General features: G+C 35.3%; 1 pseudogene; it reads left to right on the top strand.

The window, feature by feature from the left end:
- The first annotated feature begins 1,611 nt into the window (after positions 1-1,611).
- Positions 1,612-21,139, top strand: part of LOC140598954 (thymocyte nuclear protein 1-like) — a 75,001-nt pseudogene continuing 55,473 nt past the window's right edge.

Genomic DNA, 21,139 nt, shown 5'->3' with positions numbered 1-21,139 from the left:
TCTTCCTAGAATATACAAGAAAAGTGGCTGGTGGATTCAGGACAGACCACACCAAAATGTGCACCTTAGCATATTAAATATGTTAAGCTGAGGAATTTGAGAAAACAGCAGAAGCAGAAACCTCACTTTGACCTCCCTATACACAAGATTCTCTTCTGAAACAGGTCATAAAACCCTCAGGTGAAAAGTGCCCTCCTGATACTCAGAGGAAAGGACCATTCTTATCTCTGAAGACAAAGGACCCCAAGCAGAATCCTTACAAACAGGGATTCCCTGAGTTTACTACACTCACTTCATATTTTTTGATCTATCATATTTCTATATGACTGTCCGTTCTTCTTCATCAAGCTTAGCATAAAAGTAGTCAGGCCTAACTATTTCTTTGGGTTCTCATTTCCTTCTGGAGGCTCCTGTGCCACATAAAACTTACATTAAATAAATTTTCATGTTTTTCTCTTGTTCATCATTTTTAGTTTAATTTTCAGACCCAGCCAGAACCTTAAGAAGGTCAAGAAACATTTGTTTCTCTTCTATAGACAATCAGAATTGATCAAAGAATCCAGCAAAGTTGTTGGATAAAGGAACAATATGAAAATCAATTAGTTGCCTATGTACCCATACGTACAAATATTTAGAAGATATACTGGTTTAAAATTAAAAAAAAATAGAATTAAAAATGGAAACAAAAGAATAATGCTCCTAGAATTAAATTTTTAAAAAATGTATAAAACTTTTATGAAATAATTCAGAAAACATTGAGATATTAAAAAGACCTAAAATACTTGGATAAATGTCAATCGAGAGGACAATTCACTATCAAAAACATAAAATTTTTCTAAAATAGATAAATTTAAACATTTAATACATTTTCATCAAAATTCCAACAAGTTTTATTATAGATCAATATAAGCAAAACCCAATAATTCACAAGGAAGATTAACTGGACAAGAATAGCTAGAGCATGCTAATGACTAATAAAGGGACCCTTGTACAAGGAGATATGTGTTTACTACCCTTCCACAATAAATAAGAGAGTATGGTACTGATAAAAGAATAAACAAATACAGTAACAGGGACTGATAAATAAATAAAAATAATTCAGAGTATGGAACTGACCTTTTCATTTATGGAAACATGGTATATGAGAGGACTGAACTAGAAAATCAGTAGATAAAAATTTGAACCATACAACAAACGGTCCCAGTAACATTGGTTTTCCACACAAAAAGAAAAAAGTAATATCAGATTCATATCTCATTTCATATGTTAAAGACCAGATGAAGTACAGATTTACATCTTAAAATCAAAAGTTTTTGGAGGTATATATATGAAGACATATTTATGACAGAAGAGTAAGGAAGAATTTCTTTAAGAAGATGCAAAAAGGCCAAACCACAAGCAAAATGTTGATAAATGTACCTGCATGAAATATTTTTAGGAAAAAAAGGACAAACTTTAGAAACAAGCTACAGAACCAGTAAAGTTTCATTTGTGCAACATACATATCTTAGAAAATACTAGTTGTCAGCCTAGAAATCAACATAAAAGAGAGGGAGAAAGAGAAAAATAAGTAAAGACTATTAATAGACATTTCTCAGAAGAGGAGCGCAAATGGCCAAAAAACTGTATGGAAAGAGGTTCAGTCTCATTAGTAATCAGATAAATGCAATTGTAAGCCAAAATGAGATAGAATTTGAGATATTTCAGGTTGAAAACATGCTGTATCACAAAACACTAAAGGCTATGAAGATGTGAAGTTATTGGCAGCTCTCATCTACCACTCGAGGGAACGTAAATTGATAAAACTACCTGATAGAAAACACTTTTGCAGTATCTAATAAAATAAAGAGGTATATTTTCTATATTCCAGCAATTCCTCTACATGTATTTATCCTAGAGAAATTCTTTCATGTAAGTAAATATTCATATGCATTATAGAGTTAGAAGACAGAGCAAGTCTTTAATGTCAGCTGAATTAAATATGTGTTAATTTCTTCTTAAAGATAAAAAGTCTCTACTGAGGTTTCTTATTTGACTCTCTTTAGAGGAAAAACAAAATAGAGGACAAAAACATGATGACTAGCAATATGAGAAACTCCAATATTTGGCTGAATACTCCCCCAGCAAAGTGAAATACATCTAATTAAAAGGAAGAATCAAGAGTTATGATATATCATAACTCAACCAACTATGATATATATATATATATACACTACATATATACATAGGTATACTCATATTTCAGTAAGTTCTTTGTTCTTATATAGAGAATACTTATTCAATTCAAGAAATATTTATGGGATGGGGAATTTCAAGGTCAAGATAGTGGATTGATCATACATAACTCCTTTTACTTGAATCCTAGATCTCACTAAAAAAAACTATAAGAGATTCTTTTAAAAATTCATAATTCCATAATGAGAAGGAGAAAAGGGAAGGAAGTAGTAAAAGAAAATGTTCAAAACTGGGGAAAACGTAGAGAAGTAATAACTTACCTACCAGATTCAAGGAAGCTTATTCCTAAACCAGCAAAGAAAAAGCTGAGATTCAACCCAATTTTAATCATAAAATCTTCAAAAAATTCAAGACTTAAACAGAGGGTTAAAACAGGGTGATAGAATAAAATATATTTGGGAAACAGATTCGTGCACCCTATTTAATTTATTTTATGAATGTCCCCTGGAAGGGCACTCTGAAGAGGATGAAAGAGAAAAGATTTGATATGGGGACAAAGAGCTCAGCTGTATGTTTGGGTACAATACCAAAAAGAGAGGATTAAGTTGCTCTATATATTCTGATTATTGAAAGTTCTCTTCCTTGACTCAGACTCCCAGAATACTATAGAATTTTATTATACTACATTCAGAAAATTGGAGAAATATGATCAATCCAAAGAGACCAAGAAAAAACAAAAGAAACAAAAGAAACAAAACAAACAAACAAACAAAAAACCAAAAAGACCTAAAGTTTTTGACATGGTGATAATTAAAAAATGTCCCACATGATTGCTATGTGCTAAAACTAAATATGATGGGATCCATCCATATGTTCATAGCTTGCAATCAACTATTTAGTTCTCCACTCTGAACATAGGCAGACAGCCAAAGATTACTGCCAATATGAATATCAGAAACCAGAAAAATAGGTAAAATTAGGAGAAATGGAGATAGGAAGAAAAAATGTTGACATACATTTTATGTGTGTGTGTGAATGTTTGATTTATTTATATACATATATATCTAAGCTTATATAGTTGTATGTATATATATATGTAGTTGTATGTATATACATATATGTGTATATATATGCATATATATACAACCTTCATTAACCTCTCTAGAAGAATAAAAATAGATATTATATCCATTAAACAAGAAAATGGTACTAAAAAATAGGATATTCAGAAAACAAAATGGCCCCTTAGAAATTAAAAACCTTCAGCAATAAGGTTCAGATTACAAGATCTGAAAAATATAATTGAAGAGCTCTCCTAGATTTTGAGTCAAAAAAAAAAAAATATATATAGGGCAGCCCCGGTGACTCAGCAGTTTAGCACTGTCTTCAGCCCAGGGTGTGATCCTGGAGACCCGGGATCGAGTCCCACATCGGGCTCCCTGCATGGGGCCTACTTCTCCCTTTGTCTGTCTGTCTGTCTCTCTCTTTCTCTCTCTCTCTCTGTCTCTCATGAATAATAAATAAAATCTTAAAAAAATAAAAAATAGACAAGAAGAGTATGATAGATCCAAGATGGGTGCCAACATTCTGAGTATTCTTCTTAGTGAAATGCAGTCTAATTCCCCTCCTCTTGCATCTAGGCTGTATGTAGTGTCTACTTTGATAAACAGAATATGGCAGATGTGACATGGAAAGAAAAGATTGTCAAAGCTTGCTTACATTCTATTAACTTCCTTACTAGTGGCTTTTTCCTAAGGGGAAAAATTAATGCAATGTACCTGGTCTAATGTCCTAGACCCCTGCATACATGAATTAATAGTATTTGTGAAGAGGATGAGGCCTTACCTATTGGAAGCCCCTAGCAGGATGTTCTCTAACTAAAGGATTATTTAGAGTATTAAAAAATAACAAAACAAAGCAAAATCTATGAGGCGTAGCTTCTTGGAGAATGCCCCATAAACCATACAACTCTCTGGGGTATAAATGGGCCAAAATTGAAATAGCAGTTTTAGTACTTCAGAAATCATTCAGAGATATTATAACAAAATGAGGATATATTCATAAAAATGATTAAACTTCAGATAAGAACAGAATGAATCTGCAGTATTCTTGCCCAAGACTGTTCCCAGGTAGAGATCAAATCTTTTATTCTACATGAGAGGTGCACTTCCGATGCAGGAAAGAATGATTAGAAGTGCCCTCGATACCCCAGATCTCTACATTATATAAGACTCTCAATTGCTGGTATTCTTGACACAATTAGTAAAGCTTAATATCGGGTAAGGGCTTTAATTTATGTTAGTCTCATTTGTCAACTTGATCTTGTGTGTTAGTTCAAGGTACTGTGCTGTTTCCAGGCCCAGGCCGTAAGAGATGGAAGCTTCTCCTTCTTGTCCCTTGAAATGCTGTCAGTAGACCATGTTGCCGGTCTAACTCCCCTCCCAGTGAAACTGAGTCCAGTGACTGCTCTACCAATGGAATATGGTGAAAATGATAATGTGGTAAATTCTGGGCCCAGGCCTTTAGAGATTAAAAGCATTCTCTTCCTATCTCTTGAAACCTTCTCCCTAGGAGCCCTGAAGCACCATACCAGGAATCTGACTACCCTGACATTGCCTATTTGAGGAGTCAGGGGCAGGCAGACTGGTGCAGAGTCTGAACTAAGCTCGACCCTCATCCTTGCCCACCAAGCTGTCAAGTTATATGATGATGCCTTGGCTCATTCATGCCATCCCTCAGGTGAGTTCCAGCAAATGATCTCTGTCAACGCCACAGAAATAAGAATTGTCTGCTAAGGCCTGCCTGAACTTCCAATCACCCAAATCATAAGATATGATCAAATTGCTGTTTTTGCCACTAAGTTTTGGCAAAATTTGTTATAGAGCAAAAGATAGCCAACTCAAGGGGTAAAATAAAAGGAAAGGACAATCCAGGGGTAAACATGTAAGAGTTCTGTGCTGCATGTTAACTAGCTAGAATTTAAATAAAATAAATGAATAAAATAGAAGTTAAAAAGAAAAAAATACAATAAAAAAGATTTGACCCCCTCTGATGGCAGGGATTAGTATGTGTGTGTTTGGACTTCACCTAAGTGTATAATAAAATAATAAACTGGGGATCCCTGGGTGGCTCAGCAGTTTAGCACCTGCCTTTGGCCCAGGTAATGATTCTGGAGTCTCAGGATCGAATTCTGCATTGGGATCCCAGCATGGAGTTTGCTTCTTCCTCTGCCTGTGTCTCTGCCTCTCTCTCTCTCTGTCTCTCATGAATAAATAAATAAAATCTAAATAAGTAAATAAATAAATAAATAAATAAATAAATAAATAAATAAATAAAATAATAAAAAATAAAATAAAATAATAAACCATAGGGCACCTGGGTGGCTCTGATAATTGGACATCAGACTCTTGGTTTTGGCTCGGATCCTGGTCTCTGGACAATGGGAATGAGCCCCACCTTGGGATTCCTGCTCAGCCCAAGTCCCCTTGTCCCTTTCCCACCTGCGTGTGTTCAAACATGCTCTCTCTCTCTCAAATAAATAAATGAATAAACTCTTTAAAATTGTTTTTAAAATAATAAAAAATAAACCATTTTTTAAAAAATAAGAGTTCCAGAAGGGGACAATAGGAAAACAGATGGAAGGTAATCAGTGAAAAGTTTAATAAAATTTTCCCAGAACTGAAGAATACACATTTCCAGATTGGAAATGCCCACCAAGTGCCCAACATGATGAATAAAATTAGAATTACATTAAGGAACACCAGTGTGAAATTATTTCAGTACACTGAGGAGAAAAGATACCTCAATTTCTTGAAAAGGACAAAAACAAAAAATAAAAACAATAAAAATGTCACACACAAAGCATGAGTATTAACATGGTCCCTGATTTCTCAACAATGAAGAAATGCTTTAAAGATTCTAATGGAAAATTATTTTTAACCCAGATTACATGCCAGCCAAGTTATCAATCAAAAGTGAGAGCAGATTAAAGTCATTTTAACATGCAAGTTCTCAAAAATATGCATTTTGTCAGAAAATCTTTATTGAGGAAATATTCAAAGGTCCTTGGATATTTATGAGAAAGGGATGAGATGATGAGAGTTTGGTTAAAATTACACATTTTTCCTTGAAATAAAAAATGTATATTTTATAATGCTTGTATGCAAATTCCAGTTCTGCTACAAACCAGTTGTGTGATATAGAACTTGAATAGAACTTGATTAGCTTCTCCAAGTTTCCATATTCTCATTAATAAAATGGAAATATCTATTTCAATTTTTATAAAGAAAAATGACAATGTATACAATGTACAGTTTAGTAACTATCATTTGATAGTCATTTGATACACCTTTAATAGGCATTTAATAGGAAAATTATTTTTTCTTTCCTTGATTCTTTTATTTATTCATCCTTTCTTATTAAGTGGAAACATTATTTATAACATTTATTGAAGACAGTTCAGAAGCTTCTAAATTGGGGAAAATAAATAGAGAAGCAAAGCTGATCCTTGAAAATTAATGGCTAAGGGGACAATATATTTAAGAAGAAAATAAAAGATTCTTGAGAGAATTTGCTGCTTCGATATGAGTAGCAGAGCAATATTAATGATGAACTTAACAACTACAGTATCTGAAAAGAAGCTAAAACATTCCTGTCTGTCACAAGTTATAAAGGAAGCCTGAGGCATCTCATGAGTGAGAAGAAGATAATAAGCCAATGTTTTCACACAAAAAGAACTGATAAAAGTTAAAGATGATAATACAGTAGACAGTTGTTTTTTGATTTTTATTTCTTATAAAATTTGCTTTAGCTATTGCCCTTTATGTTTAAAATGTGGCCTGAAAATTCAAGTCATATATAGGATATATATGTATATATATACACATCACATGTATATCTTTAAACAGTTAAATTTATTTCATTTTAAAAGAGAAGAGCGTGTACAGTATTAAGTTGTTTATCCTTATATCTGAGGTAATTCTAACTACAGAGCCTGTAGTATTTTAATGGAAAACACCAATCACTTGAAAGAATCTACCACTCAAAGAAAAGGTAGATGGAGCACAGTTTCTCTATGACTTGACCTGAAACATCCATCCTTTTTAAAATTACAAGAAAAATATCTTTAAGAAGAATTTTTTTAAAGATTTTATTTATTTATTTATATATTTATGTATTTATGTATTTATTTATTTATTTATTTATTTATTTATTTATTTATTTATTTATTTATGAGAGACACAGAGACAGAGGCAGAGACATAGGCAGAGGGAGAAGCCAGCTCCTCACAGGGAGCGCAATGCAGAACTCGATCCCAGGACCCTGGGATCATACCCTGAGCCAAATGCAGAGGCTCAACCTGAGTCACCCAGGCATCCCAAGAAGAAAGAATTATCAAAGGAAACTCATTGTAAAATGTATCTTCTAGAAGGTGGCCTGAGGACATAGCTATTGAGAAATGTATTACTAAGAAATCCCTGAAAGAGATTATAACATTTTGTTTGTTTTGAAGTCTTCCTCATTAAACAGAATCACAAAGGCTGAGAGGAATCTTAGTGGAAAAGGGACATAGTCAATCTTCCTGACTTCTGGAAAGTCAAAAGTAAACAACATAAACCCTAAAGTTCTAATGCAAACTCTTGAGGGAACTCTTCCCTTTGCTAAAACCTTCACTCAGGAAAAGTTACTTGAAAATTTGTAATTCATCTTGGGACTCTCTCTTTCTCCCCAGATACCACCAGCTTTCCTTCCAAAGACGTACTTCCATAATCAAATAGGCACACGAGCCAAAGTTGGAAAGAAGTTTATAGACTATAAAAAAAAACCTGTATTTTCTCTAGTATCACTAGATAGTAAACACATAAAGCTCACTCCCACCTCCAGAACTTCAAGTATGTCATTTCTTCTATAGAATCTCTTCCTTTCTCACTTGTTCTGGACAAATTTTTCTCAGGATTCTGGGTCCTGGACAAGCTTCAAGTTCATTATCAAGCCTTGCATGAGTAATTGTTATATTTTCTTGTAATTTTCCTTAAAACACTACAGTTGAGGCATTGATTGAAAGACATACACACACCCCACTTTAGGAACGTAGAGTTTGTTTTTGTTTTAAATATTCATTCATTTATTTGACAGAGAGAGAGAGAGAGAGTACAGAGTGAGGGGGCAGAGGAAGAGGGAGAGACAGTCTTAAGCAGATGCCATGTGGAGCACAGAGCCCAAAACAGGTCTTGACCTCATGACCCTGAGATCACGACCCAAGCCAAAACCTAGAATCAGACGCTTAACCAACTGTGGAATGCAGGGACCCTAGAAACATAGAATTTAAATGTGTAAGCCACTTTTATCTTGGCCCAAACCCATAAATTTTGTCTTTTTTCATAAAAAAAATTCCAGGACATCATTTTCCATCGGAGATTGTGTGTGGGTTGGATAGAAGTATTGTTTCCAACCCTCCCACCCTTTTGTGAACAATGTATAAAAATGAAGGAGACTCAGGAGCTATACCTTTGGGAATCATGCCCTATAGTTATAATATGAACAAGTCTCACATCAATCCACTAGTGGAATGATATTTTCACCTGAAATAGAATAGAATTCTGGTTACCTTGAGTGAGCTTTACATCCCACTGTATTACATGCTAGTGGGATACCCAAAAAGGCAGAAAGCTGACACTGTACCTCGTTTAGAGGAAAATTTAAGAAATATATGTGTGTACTTGCTGATCAATGCCTGCATATATAGTAGATTTCATTTTGAGACTTGTTTTTCTTTGTCTTTTTTTCCCTACATGGTAGTCAAGTTGAAGACAAGGAGATGTATAACTTTTTCCTACCTTTAATTATTGGAGGTCACCAAAATTTTACCAAAATCTACTACCCATAATACAGTAATTGTGAATGACCAGGTTTTACGAACATGCAACATGATTCCAGTCTTAATAGCCCCAATCATCATACATCATAGGTGTTGTTAGCCTATGAATTCATAATGTGGAATTTATTACAAGGGGACGTATGTCCTCTTCCCTTTATCTATCTCCTCTCCAGACCTCCTGTGTGTGACTGTTACTTGCTTTATTTGTTTTATTCATTATTTTACTTGTTTTAGTTTTCTGACCACCCAACTGCAGGCAAATGCTGCCAGTGTACATAAAAATAAACTTTAGAGCCAAATAGTATAAATTTTAGAGCTTCAAATTCTGACGACACAATTAAAAAATATATATATATATATATTATTTATTTATTCATAAGAGACACAGAGAAAGAGAGAGAGACAGAGACACAGGCAGAGGGAGAAGCAGGCTCCATGCAGGGAGTCCGACGTGGGACTCGATCCTGGTCTCCAAGATCAGGCCCTGGGCTGAAGGCGGTGCTAAACCACTGAGCCACCTGGGCTGCCCCTGACTACACAATTATCTAGCAGTTTGACCTTGGGCAAGTAACTTACAGTAATTGTGGTTATGTTCTATGTAACAGGCATATAATTATACTCAACTGATTTGAGGTTTCTGAGAAATAAATGTGATGAGGTATACAAAGTGGCTAGCATTAATGATTGACAAGTGGTACGCTCTCTAAAATTATTGATTACCTTCCCTTTTACTTAGCATAGCGGTAAGTACGAAGAACTCAGTAAACACTTGTTGACTTACTGGTAGATGCAAATGAGACTCTATTCATTGTGGGTCAAGTACTATTTTTTTTCTGGTTAAACACATTTTATTACTACTTCCAATATCATATCACAATTTTCACATCAAGTGAAGAGCAAATAAGAGCAAATATATATCACTGATTACTTATTATCCAATTAGTATTTTCAGAAGAAAATATTGCCATGAATTCAAAATGAGTAATCAAGCAAAGAACAGATACAAATGACTGGTATCTTTTTAAGCACTTCACATTTTTAAGAAGAATGTGTTCAGGGTCATAATCACTAATAACAGTCCATATGTTCTTTCTTTAAGGGAATATTCTTTCGTTGCTTATTGTCATTATATTTTTCTACTAATGTCAAAAATGCAACAAAACTCCAGATATAAAAATTAAACAATGAGTCTATCTAAATTATACTAAGAAGAGCTACTAAGAGAAAAATAAATAATTCACTTAGAATCAAGTAGTTTAAATTAACTACCATTTATGAGGAGACAAAAGAAACAAAATATGCATAAGTTTTATGTTTACATTAAACTCACCTTCAAGTGCATACCTATAAATCAAATGTCAAAAGAGCAAAAAGCATCTAAACATAGATAAACAAAGTATGGCACATTTCCATTTCCATGACTTTTTTAGTGGAACACAAGTCAATTAGAAACTCTCCCTTTTCTGCGGAAAATGCCTTTGGTAGCATCTGGGCAAAGGTTGATATCTTCAGAACTAAGAAAGTCTTTGGCATTGACTGCTTCATCATTCCCTATCTCAATTTTCTGTTTGTCATTCAGGCCCAAATAATGTAATCAAGCAAGGAAATTGTAGCTGAGCATCACACAAGGTATAATGAGCTTGTGTCACTCTGGTGTGCTATTTCATCGGTTTGTCACTATCTTTGGAACTGACATCTTGGGGTAACAATATCTATGCATGCACGCTGGATTGAAATACTCATACGGCTTTTTTCTTCTTTTTTCATGTATGTGTTCAGCCAGTTTAATAATTTTTAAAATTTTGCATACATTCAATACACATCAGAAATAATTTAAAAGATTAGTGTTTTATCTGTAAAAATGTATTATTTCTTTATTGATATCAATTCAAGAACTGTATTCAAATTATCAAACATAGGACACATTGATCCTGGTCTGAGAATCTTCACTGCAGTTGAAGTTTCTTGCAATGTTTGCATTCTAGGATACAGAATGCTATTACAATCAGTGTACTGGGAAAAAAAAAAAAAAAGAATGATAATGCTGCACTCAACACACAAAAAGTTTCAAAACAAGCTGGCCAAGACCTAGTGTACAGTTGTGGAAAATACCAATTTTTATTGTCAGTAGTCTAAGAATAGACTCTGTGTGTGTATGTTGGTTTTTGTGCTATGTATAAAAAAAGATACTTGTATTGGTATCCTAAAATCTAAAGGAATTCCCTAATCTTTGTCTACACATTAGTAAACATGTCAATGAAGAAATAAACATATTTAAAGCACTGGAGATTAGGATTTCTCTATCCCAGTATAAAATGATGCTAAATCTGTTTGCTTAGCTGTTCTTGACAATGGATCAGGGGTCAAAATTCCCTAGGTTCAAATCCCAGCTCCTCCCTTATTAGCTAGGCGATTAACAAAAAACTCTTTCTTACATGTGAGATGGGCATAATCGGAGTCCATCTCATGGAGGTTTTGTGAAGATTAAATGAGTCATTACATGTGAAATGTTTATAATAGAAAGTATAACATGGCAAGTGCTCAATAATTCTCAATAATTATTGGCTATTATAACTATGGACTTACTGTTTTTTTTTTTTTTAACCAATAATAGACATTTCTCTTAATGTTAATTTCTTCCATTTTGGTTTCCAGAAGAGTTGCAAAACACTTCTTTATAGACCCATAGAATGTAATATTGCATATGATCTTCTTCCAATATAATTGGAATATAATTTCTATAATATAAAAAAATGCATTTTATTAAATATCTGATATGTGCCAATCAAGATAGAAGCACTATGTATATAGACATATATTAAATACATACTCATTTAATCCATTAAATTAGAAGCCTGTCATATTTCCACTTTATAGAGAAAACCAAACGAAAACTCATGATATTTTACCCAAATTCTTATGATAAGTATATTTAAGAGCTGAGTTGTGAAGCAGATCTAAAACTAGCAGTTGTGCTGTTAAGTATAGCCTACCAATGAAACAGTATTCCAATAAAAAGATATGGTGAATAGTGGACCTGCAAAAATTTATCTTTCTAAATCCTAAAGTTGCTTGCACTGTGCATAACTCATTTTATAAATTCTCTCTTATATGAGATATAATCATGAAGAGTGGAGAGCCACGCTTGATATGTATTTGTGGAATTAAATTATTTACATTAAGCGATATAACACCTTCAACTTTTTATCCAACTTCCTGATTTACAATTCTTTAATTACTTTTGTGACTTTTCTTGACCCTTTCTTATTTCTCTAACTCTCTTTTAAGGTGTGAAAACCAAAAGTAGATATAGTATTCTAGTTAAGGCATGACTAATGCAAATCTTAATAGATGCTTCCATCTTGAGAATTTTTTTTCCTATTATTACATTGCTTCTCAGTTTTCCCTGTCGTCCAGACAAAGCTTAGCTTTCCTTTAACATAGGATAAACTGATTTCCTACTTTCACCATCTTGCCCATATTTATCCCAGTTTGCAGGAAGCCAATTTCTAAGATCTGGGGGAAGATTTAATGTCTAGGCAAGCTTTTCATGAAGTGTGTTTGAGCCCACTAGTCCTTCAAGTTATCTTTCAGAAATGGATTCCATGCACAAAGAAATTAAATTAACTTTAGATTCATCTTGTAGATCCCAACACAGATTTCAAAATATGCACTCCTTATTATTGTTTGATACACTATATCATCCCAGTTTGAAAGTCAGAGAGACTTTTTTTCTTATGGCATTTATAAACATCCACTACCATCTCTAGTAGGAGGCACAGCTATCTAATTGGTCTCCATCTTCCACCCTCTGATTTTTTTTATTCTCTTTGCCCTGCCAACTTTACTTTGCTAAATTTGGTAACTTTTCAGAGAAATGGAAGTCTCAGGGAAAGAGAATGATATCTAATGACATGAGATGAAATACAGTTTAATTTGTGACCATACTTATAAAAACCAACATGGAATTAGGATCTGGAACCACAGAAGAAGATGAACTTAAAGTATGCTCTGGAAAGAAGCTTCTGAGTTGTGATTTGAAGTTCAGTCTTGATTTGGTCATCTAAGACTGGAATCCCAGCTAGAGTTCATTAAGGTTCAGTCTCTTGACATGTGGGATATAGTGTTAAATCTGAGTAAGTATATTTGATTAATTGTGAAACACTGAATTAAGTTCTGGAATGTTAATAAAAAATTAATCACAAAGAAGATACGCTTTTTAAAAAAAATGACTATTGGGAGAGAGAGAGAGAGAGAGGACATGGACACACAAGCAGGGGAGAGGCAGAGAGAGAGAGAGAGAGAGAGAGAGGCTCAAGCTGACTCCCTGCTGAGTGTGGAGTCCACCTCAGTGCTGGATCCCATGTCCGTAATCATGACCTACGCTGAAATCAAGAGTCAGATGCTTAACTGACTGAACCACCCAGATTCCTCAGAAGATATGTTTTTTATAACCTACTTAGTGATTTACTTATACATAAATAACAGAGGCATTTTTTTTTAACTGACAAGGGCCCTAAGAATAGTGCGAATAAAGTGTTGAGAGAGTTTGAGAGGAAAAGTATACTTTTGCTATTTTGTGGAAGAGATGCTATTTACTGGGTTATAAAGGATGAGTGGAATTAGACACATCAAATTAAAAACTACTTAGATCAGCTAGAGAAGCATTCCAGCAAGTTAGGAAAAAATGTAAGCAAAACAAAAATGGTGTTAATGGGGACTACTGAGTAATAATGCATTAGTTCAGAGCATTGATATGAAGATTAAAGTGGATAATAGTGGAAATTTCTGCTTAGATGGAAAAAACTGGAAACATTTTTTTTAATGTGTGAATTATTACATTGACTTCCTATTTCTAGTCTCACATGTAAAGAGCTTAGACATCATCAACAAGAAGAATAAAGCTAAACAAACTGAAAATCAATAACTACTTTTAGATCTTATAGAGAATTTAGGTCACAGGGCAAACTTATGTCCCTAAAATTGGAGAGATCAGCAAATACAGAAAATCACAGCTCACTTGCAGAAGTCCACGAGCAGAAGCCTGTTGCTGGAACCAGGAGTGGGTAAAACATAAACTGTAACTGAGGAATTGCTGGAGGCTTAATGTGGATAAGTTTGAGAGTTAAAAATCTCTTCAGTTTTATCTCTAGGAACCCCTCCAGGTTCTCAGAGTGAAGCCAGAAGAAAAATCCTCTTGCTTCTGACAGGAGGGGTAGGTGGTTGGGGTGAGCAGTAGAATCCCTTTGAAATACCCTAGAGCTCTCTGTTACCTTAACAAAAGCCTTGACCTCAAGGAAAAGTATTTTTGCACTAGTTTTTGGCACTCTGGGTTTTACCAGAGCCTAAGCATCCTTGGAGAAGGTAAATACTCAACTCCAGTTCCCTTTAGCCTCCCACGTAGAAGAAAGGAAAAGCTTTCTAAGAGACTAAGACATTCTGGAAAAGGCAAAGCTATATATAGAAACAGTAAAAAGATTGTATTTTTGAGATATTCAGGTGAAAGGAGGGGCGATGAATAGGTAACAGCAAAGCAGATTTTTAGGATAGTGAAATTATTTCTGTAATATACTGTAATGGCAGATATATATGTGTGTATATAACACTAAATATATATTTTCTATAAATATAAAATTTTTCTAAAGTTTAAAATTTATTAATTAAAAAAATAACTTACATGGTAAAATCTCATGAAGCTCTATCTTTAAAATAGATGCAATTTGTTATATGTAATTTACACTTATATGTTGATTTTTAAAATTAGTATTATAAAATACTAAAAGCACACTTAACCAAAAAACAACAACAAAAAGCCGGGACGCCTGGGTGGCTCAGCAGTTGTGTGACTGCCTTCAGCCCAGGGCATGATCCTGGAGTTCTGGGATCAAGTCCCACGTCAGGCTCCCTGCATGGAGCCTGCTTCTCCCTCTGCCTGTGTCTCTGCCTCTCTCTTTCTGTGTCTCTCATGAGTAAATAAATAACATCTTTAAAAAAAAAGAGCTGTAACATAACATTGGAAATGTGAAAATGTTGATGAAAATAATTGAAGAAAATGGAGCTCTATGGAGAAATATATTATGTTTATAGATAAGATAACTCAATATTGTTAACATATAAGTTATCCTTGGGTTGATCTCTTGTTTCAGTGCAATTGTATTGTAACCATCCCAGAATATTTTTTTGTTTTAGAAATAGACAAGCTGATTCAAAAATCTGTGTGCAAATGCAAAAGAATTGCAAATGTTTGTGTTATAATATCCAAACAACACTGAGTAATTAAAAAAGCACACACACATACACAGAGAACTTCAAGACTTAGTATAATGTAACTGCAATCAGGACAGAAGGATAATGACCTAAAGATAGACAAATAAGATCAATAGAACAGAAGAGAGAACTAAGAAATAATTTCTCAACTGTATGTTCAATTAATTCTCAATAAAGTTGTTAAAGCAGTCCATTGGAAGAATGAAAACCTTTTGAGTAAATCATGTTGAAATACTTAGAGCTGTAAATAAAAAATAGATAAACTTCAACCCTACAATACACAAAAATTAATTTTAGGTGGATCATAGACCTTAGCACTAAAAATAAATCTCTAAGCTCCTAAAATAAAAGAAGACAATATCATCACAACTTGGAAGTATGCGATGGTTCTGTAAAGAACACAAAAATAAGATAATAAATAAGCAGCCATAGATGAGAGAAAATATTGACAAGTGTATGTCTTTTTTTTTTAAGATTTTATTTATTTATTCATGAGAGATACAGAGAGAGAGAGGCAGAGAGACACAGGCAGAGGGAGAAGCAGGCTCCGTGCAGGGAGCTGGACGTGGGACTCGATACCGGGTCTCCAGGATCACGCCCTGGGCCGAAGGCAGGCGCTAAACTGCTGAGCCACTCAGGGATCCCCGACAAGCGTATGTCTTATGTAGGAGTAGAATTCAGAACAGATAGAAGATATAGATAGATGATAGATAGATGATGATACAAAGATATATCTCCTAGAACTCAGATAAAAAAAAAGTAACAACCTAAATTTCAAAAATGCATAAAAAATTGAATAGTATTTCACAAAAGAAGATAAACAAAGTCGTGAAATGGTCTAAATATCATTAGACATTATAGAAACTACAACATTCATCAGAGTTTCAAACACAAACAAAATTCTGACAACACTAAATGTTGACAAAGATGCATAATAACCAGACCACTTCTTCATTGTTTAGGGGACTATAAAACATTCTGGAAAAACTCTGTCAATTTGTTTTTATAAACCTAAACTTACCTACCCTGTGAGATAGCAGTTTCACTTATAGATATTTACCTAAAAGACGAAGAAGCATATGGCCATTAGAAGACTTTTACAAAAATGCTTATAACAGCTTTACGTCTGAAGAGCTGAAAACCGGAAACGGCCCAGGTACTTAGTACAGGAGAAGAGAGAAATGCACTGCTATATATTAATGCACTTGAATATCACTCAGCAAGAAAAAAGAAACAAAGCATGCATTCACAAAACAATATAGACAAATCTCAAAAATATTATACTAGTGAAAAAAGTTTTAGCTAAACAAGTACTGTATGATTTTATTTGTATGAATTTGGAGAATAGGGTGAAGTATCATGAATTCTAGTTAATGATAGGGATGTTGGAGTGCTTACGAATAAAGGGCACAGATAGCTGTAACTTTGAAATGTTTATAAAAGATGAATTTATGGAGGACTGGACAGTTGGATAAGCATCTGAGGAAGCAACCATAACAAAATGTTAACAGTAGAATCTAGGAGGTGGATGCCTGGGTGTTTAATGAATAATACTTTCAACTTTTCAGTATGCTTGAGAATTTTCATAATGAAATAATGGGAAAAATATAGGGAGCCAAGAAGCTAACCCATGCAAATATGGACACTTGACTTATAGCAACGGTTACATTGCAGAGCAATCTTTTTTTCAAAAAATGGTACTGGGTCAATTGGATGTCATAAAGAGGAAATGACCCACAATTCATACCGTATGCAGAAAATCAACTCGATGAGTATTGTGGATCTAAATTTGAAATTTAAAATAATGAACCTAGAAGATAACATAGAAGAATATCAACATGATCTCAGTGGCAGTAAAGGTAAAGATCTCATCGTGGTTACCTTAGTAGCCAGATATCCAACTCGTTAACCATCAAAAACAGAAACATGCAACCACTTGGATGAATCTCACAAATAAAATATTGAGTGAAAGCCCAGCACAGAAGAATCCACACAGTATGTTTGAATAGGTATAGATACATATTGATGTATTGATGTAGACATTGGCTTAAGAAGGCTTCAAAACTTTTTACTTTTTTAGAGATTTTATTTATTTACTCATGAGAGAGAGAGAGAGCCAGAGACAGGCTCCATGCAGGGAGCCCAACATGGGACTGATCCCGGGACTCCAGGATCAGGCTCTGGGCTGAAGGCAGATGCTAAATCCCTGAGCCACCCAGGGATCCCCACTTCAAAACTTTCTTATGGTGATTAGGACTCATGTTGAACTGGTAAGATTATAATAAAACCTCAGATATGTTTCCCACAAAATAGGAAACTAAGAAACTACTTACATTTGTGGCCAGAAGGAGTAGCGTTGGGAGGGCAGAGGGTGGCTAAGGGAGTTTTAGCAATGTTCTGTATTTGACCTGGATGCTGTTTGGTTATGACTCAATGAACTCTGAATATTTGTTCACTTCTCTGTCTGTTGCTGATTTTTGTGATTAAAAAAAAAAACGTTTTGAAAGAATAACGTTGAAAAAAAAAAGACATAGCTGATACGAAGTATTTAGCATACTGCCTAATTGCACAATCTCTGAGAGACATTGTTTGGGTTCAAATCTTAGTTTCTGCACTTTTGCTGTGAGGTTTGGGGCAAGTTACTTTAACCGCTTTCGACTTTAATTTCCTATTTGAACAAAGGGGACTGTAATTCTACCTACATTCTAGTTTGAGGTTTAAATGAGCTAATCCACGTAGAAGTGATTAAAATCATTCTGGCACATGGGGGTTATTCGATGTTAACATTGCCATCTTCCGATCACCATCGCAGCATCGGAAGTGCAGACGAAGGAAAACAGCTGGGAAATAAATTTGACTAAATAGGAAATTTGAAAGCTTGTAAGAGGAGGCTCAGAGCTTTGTGCTTTATTCTGTGACAATGTAGCACTTAAAAAATAATGACACTATTTTGAGATATTATGCTGATAATTTTATAGATAAGCTGAAATTTAAAGGAATTCATTGCCATGCCCCTAATAGTCGCACAAGTAACTAAAGAACAGAAATTGAAATGCCTCAGAAAGCCTAATCTGGCAGGAAGGTATAAAATGGATTCAAAGGGGAAAAATCAGCAGGCAAGAGGGCAAATTAGGGCACTTTCAATAGTCCATCTAAACAAATAAGGATTGTGGTAGTCGGAAGAGAAAATTGAGGATGGATGAAAATCAACAGGATTTGCAAAGAGATTGAGTGTGTCAGCAAGGGATGAATCAGAGGAGTCGCTGCTTCTTAGGGCTGGGAGCCTGCAAGAATGGTGGTGCCATAAACAAAAATAGGGATCACAGAAGGAGTGGCAGGTTTGCACTGGGAGATGAAAAATCTAACGCAGGCAAAGTATAATCATGGGGTCTGTTAGTGCACTCACCGTAAGAATAAGGAAAGTTTATTGAAGATTGCACTACACAAGGCTGTGCTTAACAACGTAAGCTCAAAGGATCTGCTATGCAACTCCCAGGGCAGGAGGAGAGGGAGGGAGATGCTGCGGGTTGGAGTGCAGTGGATGACAGAGGAAAGCTGCAACCAGAGGTTTGACCTGAGCATTTGGTGAACTTGCTCAAGGTGAGCCCCTTGGCAACTTAGACTCTCCTTGAAACCCATGCAAAAGAAAAGGAAGAAACGGTTCCTGGCAGGTTGGAAAGAAATCCATGGCAATTGTTGCCTGTGATGTATCCTGTCAGAACTCGCTGAGCCCAGGCCAGGCTTTCTAGAGCCTGGATTCTGTATAGGGTGGTATGGACCTGGCTCCCAACCTGCAAGACGGAAGCTGAAAGATTTGTCCAGGAACAAAGCTGGAGTCAAGCTAAGCTGTGAGGCGAGACCAGGTGCAAGGCAATGAGAACGCTAAATCACCCAGGCAAGAGCAGGCAGGTTGGAAGCAGGGACAGAAGTGAAAGAAGCAGCATGGGGAGACATTCCATGATGGTCTAGGGTTTCAGACAGTGTCTTTTTATAGGGAGCCTCAGGACTTGGCTATGGCTGATAAAGTAGTTTGTTACAGGAATGGAGCCTATTCAGACACAGCAAAAATGGGCAGAGAATTCCAGAGTGGTAGAGCACAGATGAAGGTGAGCAGAAAACCAAAACCAGACAAAACAAAAAAGGAAAAAGGAGGGCGGCTTACATTGTTCTCGAACCAAACAGGAACACAAAAAGCACCTTAGTAAATCTTTTCCCCAACTCTCAACTTGCTATTTTCCTTCTAACCACTTTATAAATCCCAATGCTTTTTTAAATTTTTTTTAAAAGAAGGCCTATCTCAAAATCCTATCTCTTACAAATGACATACTTTCCCACAGAGCTCTTTCTCCAAGATTTGAAAGCTGGCATACGCCTGTGAAGAGGGAAGTTTGGGCTGCCTCTGCCCATATCATGTGTATCTCATAGATAACAGAGGACTTTTGACTCCCTGGCTGCCAATCTTCCATCTTCATCTGCACCAAATTCACAATGATAAGAAGAAAGGAAAGCAATTTAATTCTCGATGGTACTTCATATAGAGGCTGTAAAACATCATTTCTGCTTTATACCAAGTAAGCTGTAATAACATAGGAACACTGCAAATTGTCAGTTGGATGGTAAAAATGGTGGAAGGAAAGCTTTACAGAATAAATCTGGGTAATAAGGGAAAAAATGTATATGCTACAGTGGGTTTTCATCAAGGATTCCAAAAACACCCACTTATCCTCTGCAAAGAACTTGTTACAGCTCATTTTCTATCTGTGTATGTAACTCCGTCCTAAGATGAGCATCTGTCAAGCCTGGAAAGCATAACATTTATAATATTGTTTTCATTCTTGACTGAACACATAAAAAGCACAAAATCTAGTTAGAAGAATGGCATATGTGCTTGTGGTTTTCTCAAAGTCTTTGTCGCAGGCTCCCACACACCCCCCTATTTACAGGCTACTGGTGGCTTTTGCTTACAGGGTTATGACAGAAGTAAAACGAATCATCGGAATATTTTTCCAGGTGGTTCCAAGAGGGCCTGCAAATGAAAGATGTCATCTAGCTCTGTATAATCTTCATATTTTCACTTTTAAGAGGCTCATCATCATCTTATCAGAAGCTGCTGTTTTAGAGTGTTTTTTTGTTTTTTTTTTTTGTTTTTTCCAATCCGGAGCTGGGAATTCCAAAGACTGATGAGATAAATTCCCCAGTATCCTTGCCAAATTTCTACTCTGTGGTGGTTTGACTCCAATTTGGGGAGGGTGCCACCCGCTAAGCTGTTCACCTTCTCTGGCCCTAGCTGAGATCATCCACTCCATGACCCATCACCATTCCTTAACTCCATGCCAAGACCCCATATCCATTATGATCCCCGTATTTGGCTTTGAGAGAAATGTATTCCTCTTCTAAGGCAGGTTATTCATCCTTGTGTTATAATCCTCAAGAAAGATATATTTCGAGACAATCTGTTGATTTAGTTGGAAGCAGATGGAGAGAAGAGAGAAAGAACACTGGTAGCCTTCAGGAACATTTTCTCACTCCCGAAATGTTACTTGAAGTCTTTATCAGTTACAACTTCCCCTCTTTGAGTGTCCTTCCCTAGCACCTGACCAAACATTTGACCCATCAGAGTTAGTACTGTGGAGTATTGCTGTCAAAGTGCACAGATTTGTAGTCCAAAAAACTTGACTCCGGATACCCCATCACTTTTCAGTGGTGTGATTTTGAACACATTGTCTCATTTTTCTCAGCCTATTCCTTCATTTGAAAAATAGTGATTAAAAATACCTATCCGGAAGAATTGTATGAGAATAAAATGTGCTAAAATATGTG

Source organism: Vulpes vulpes, chromosome 5 (assembly GCF_048418805.1).
Source record: "Vulpes vulpes isolate BD-2025 chromosome 5, VulVul3, whole genome shotgun sequence".
Taxonomy (NCBI): Eukaryota; Metazoa; Chordata; class Mammalia; order Carnivora; family Canidae; genus Vulpes; species Vulpes vulpes.
Note: the sequence above shows the minus strand (reverse complement) of the source record. Positions and strands in the feature narration are given on the sequence as shown.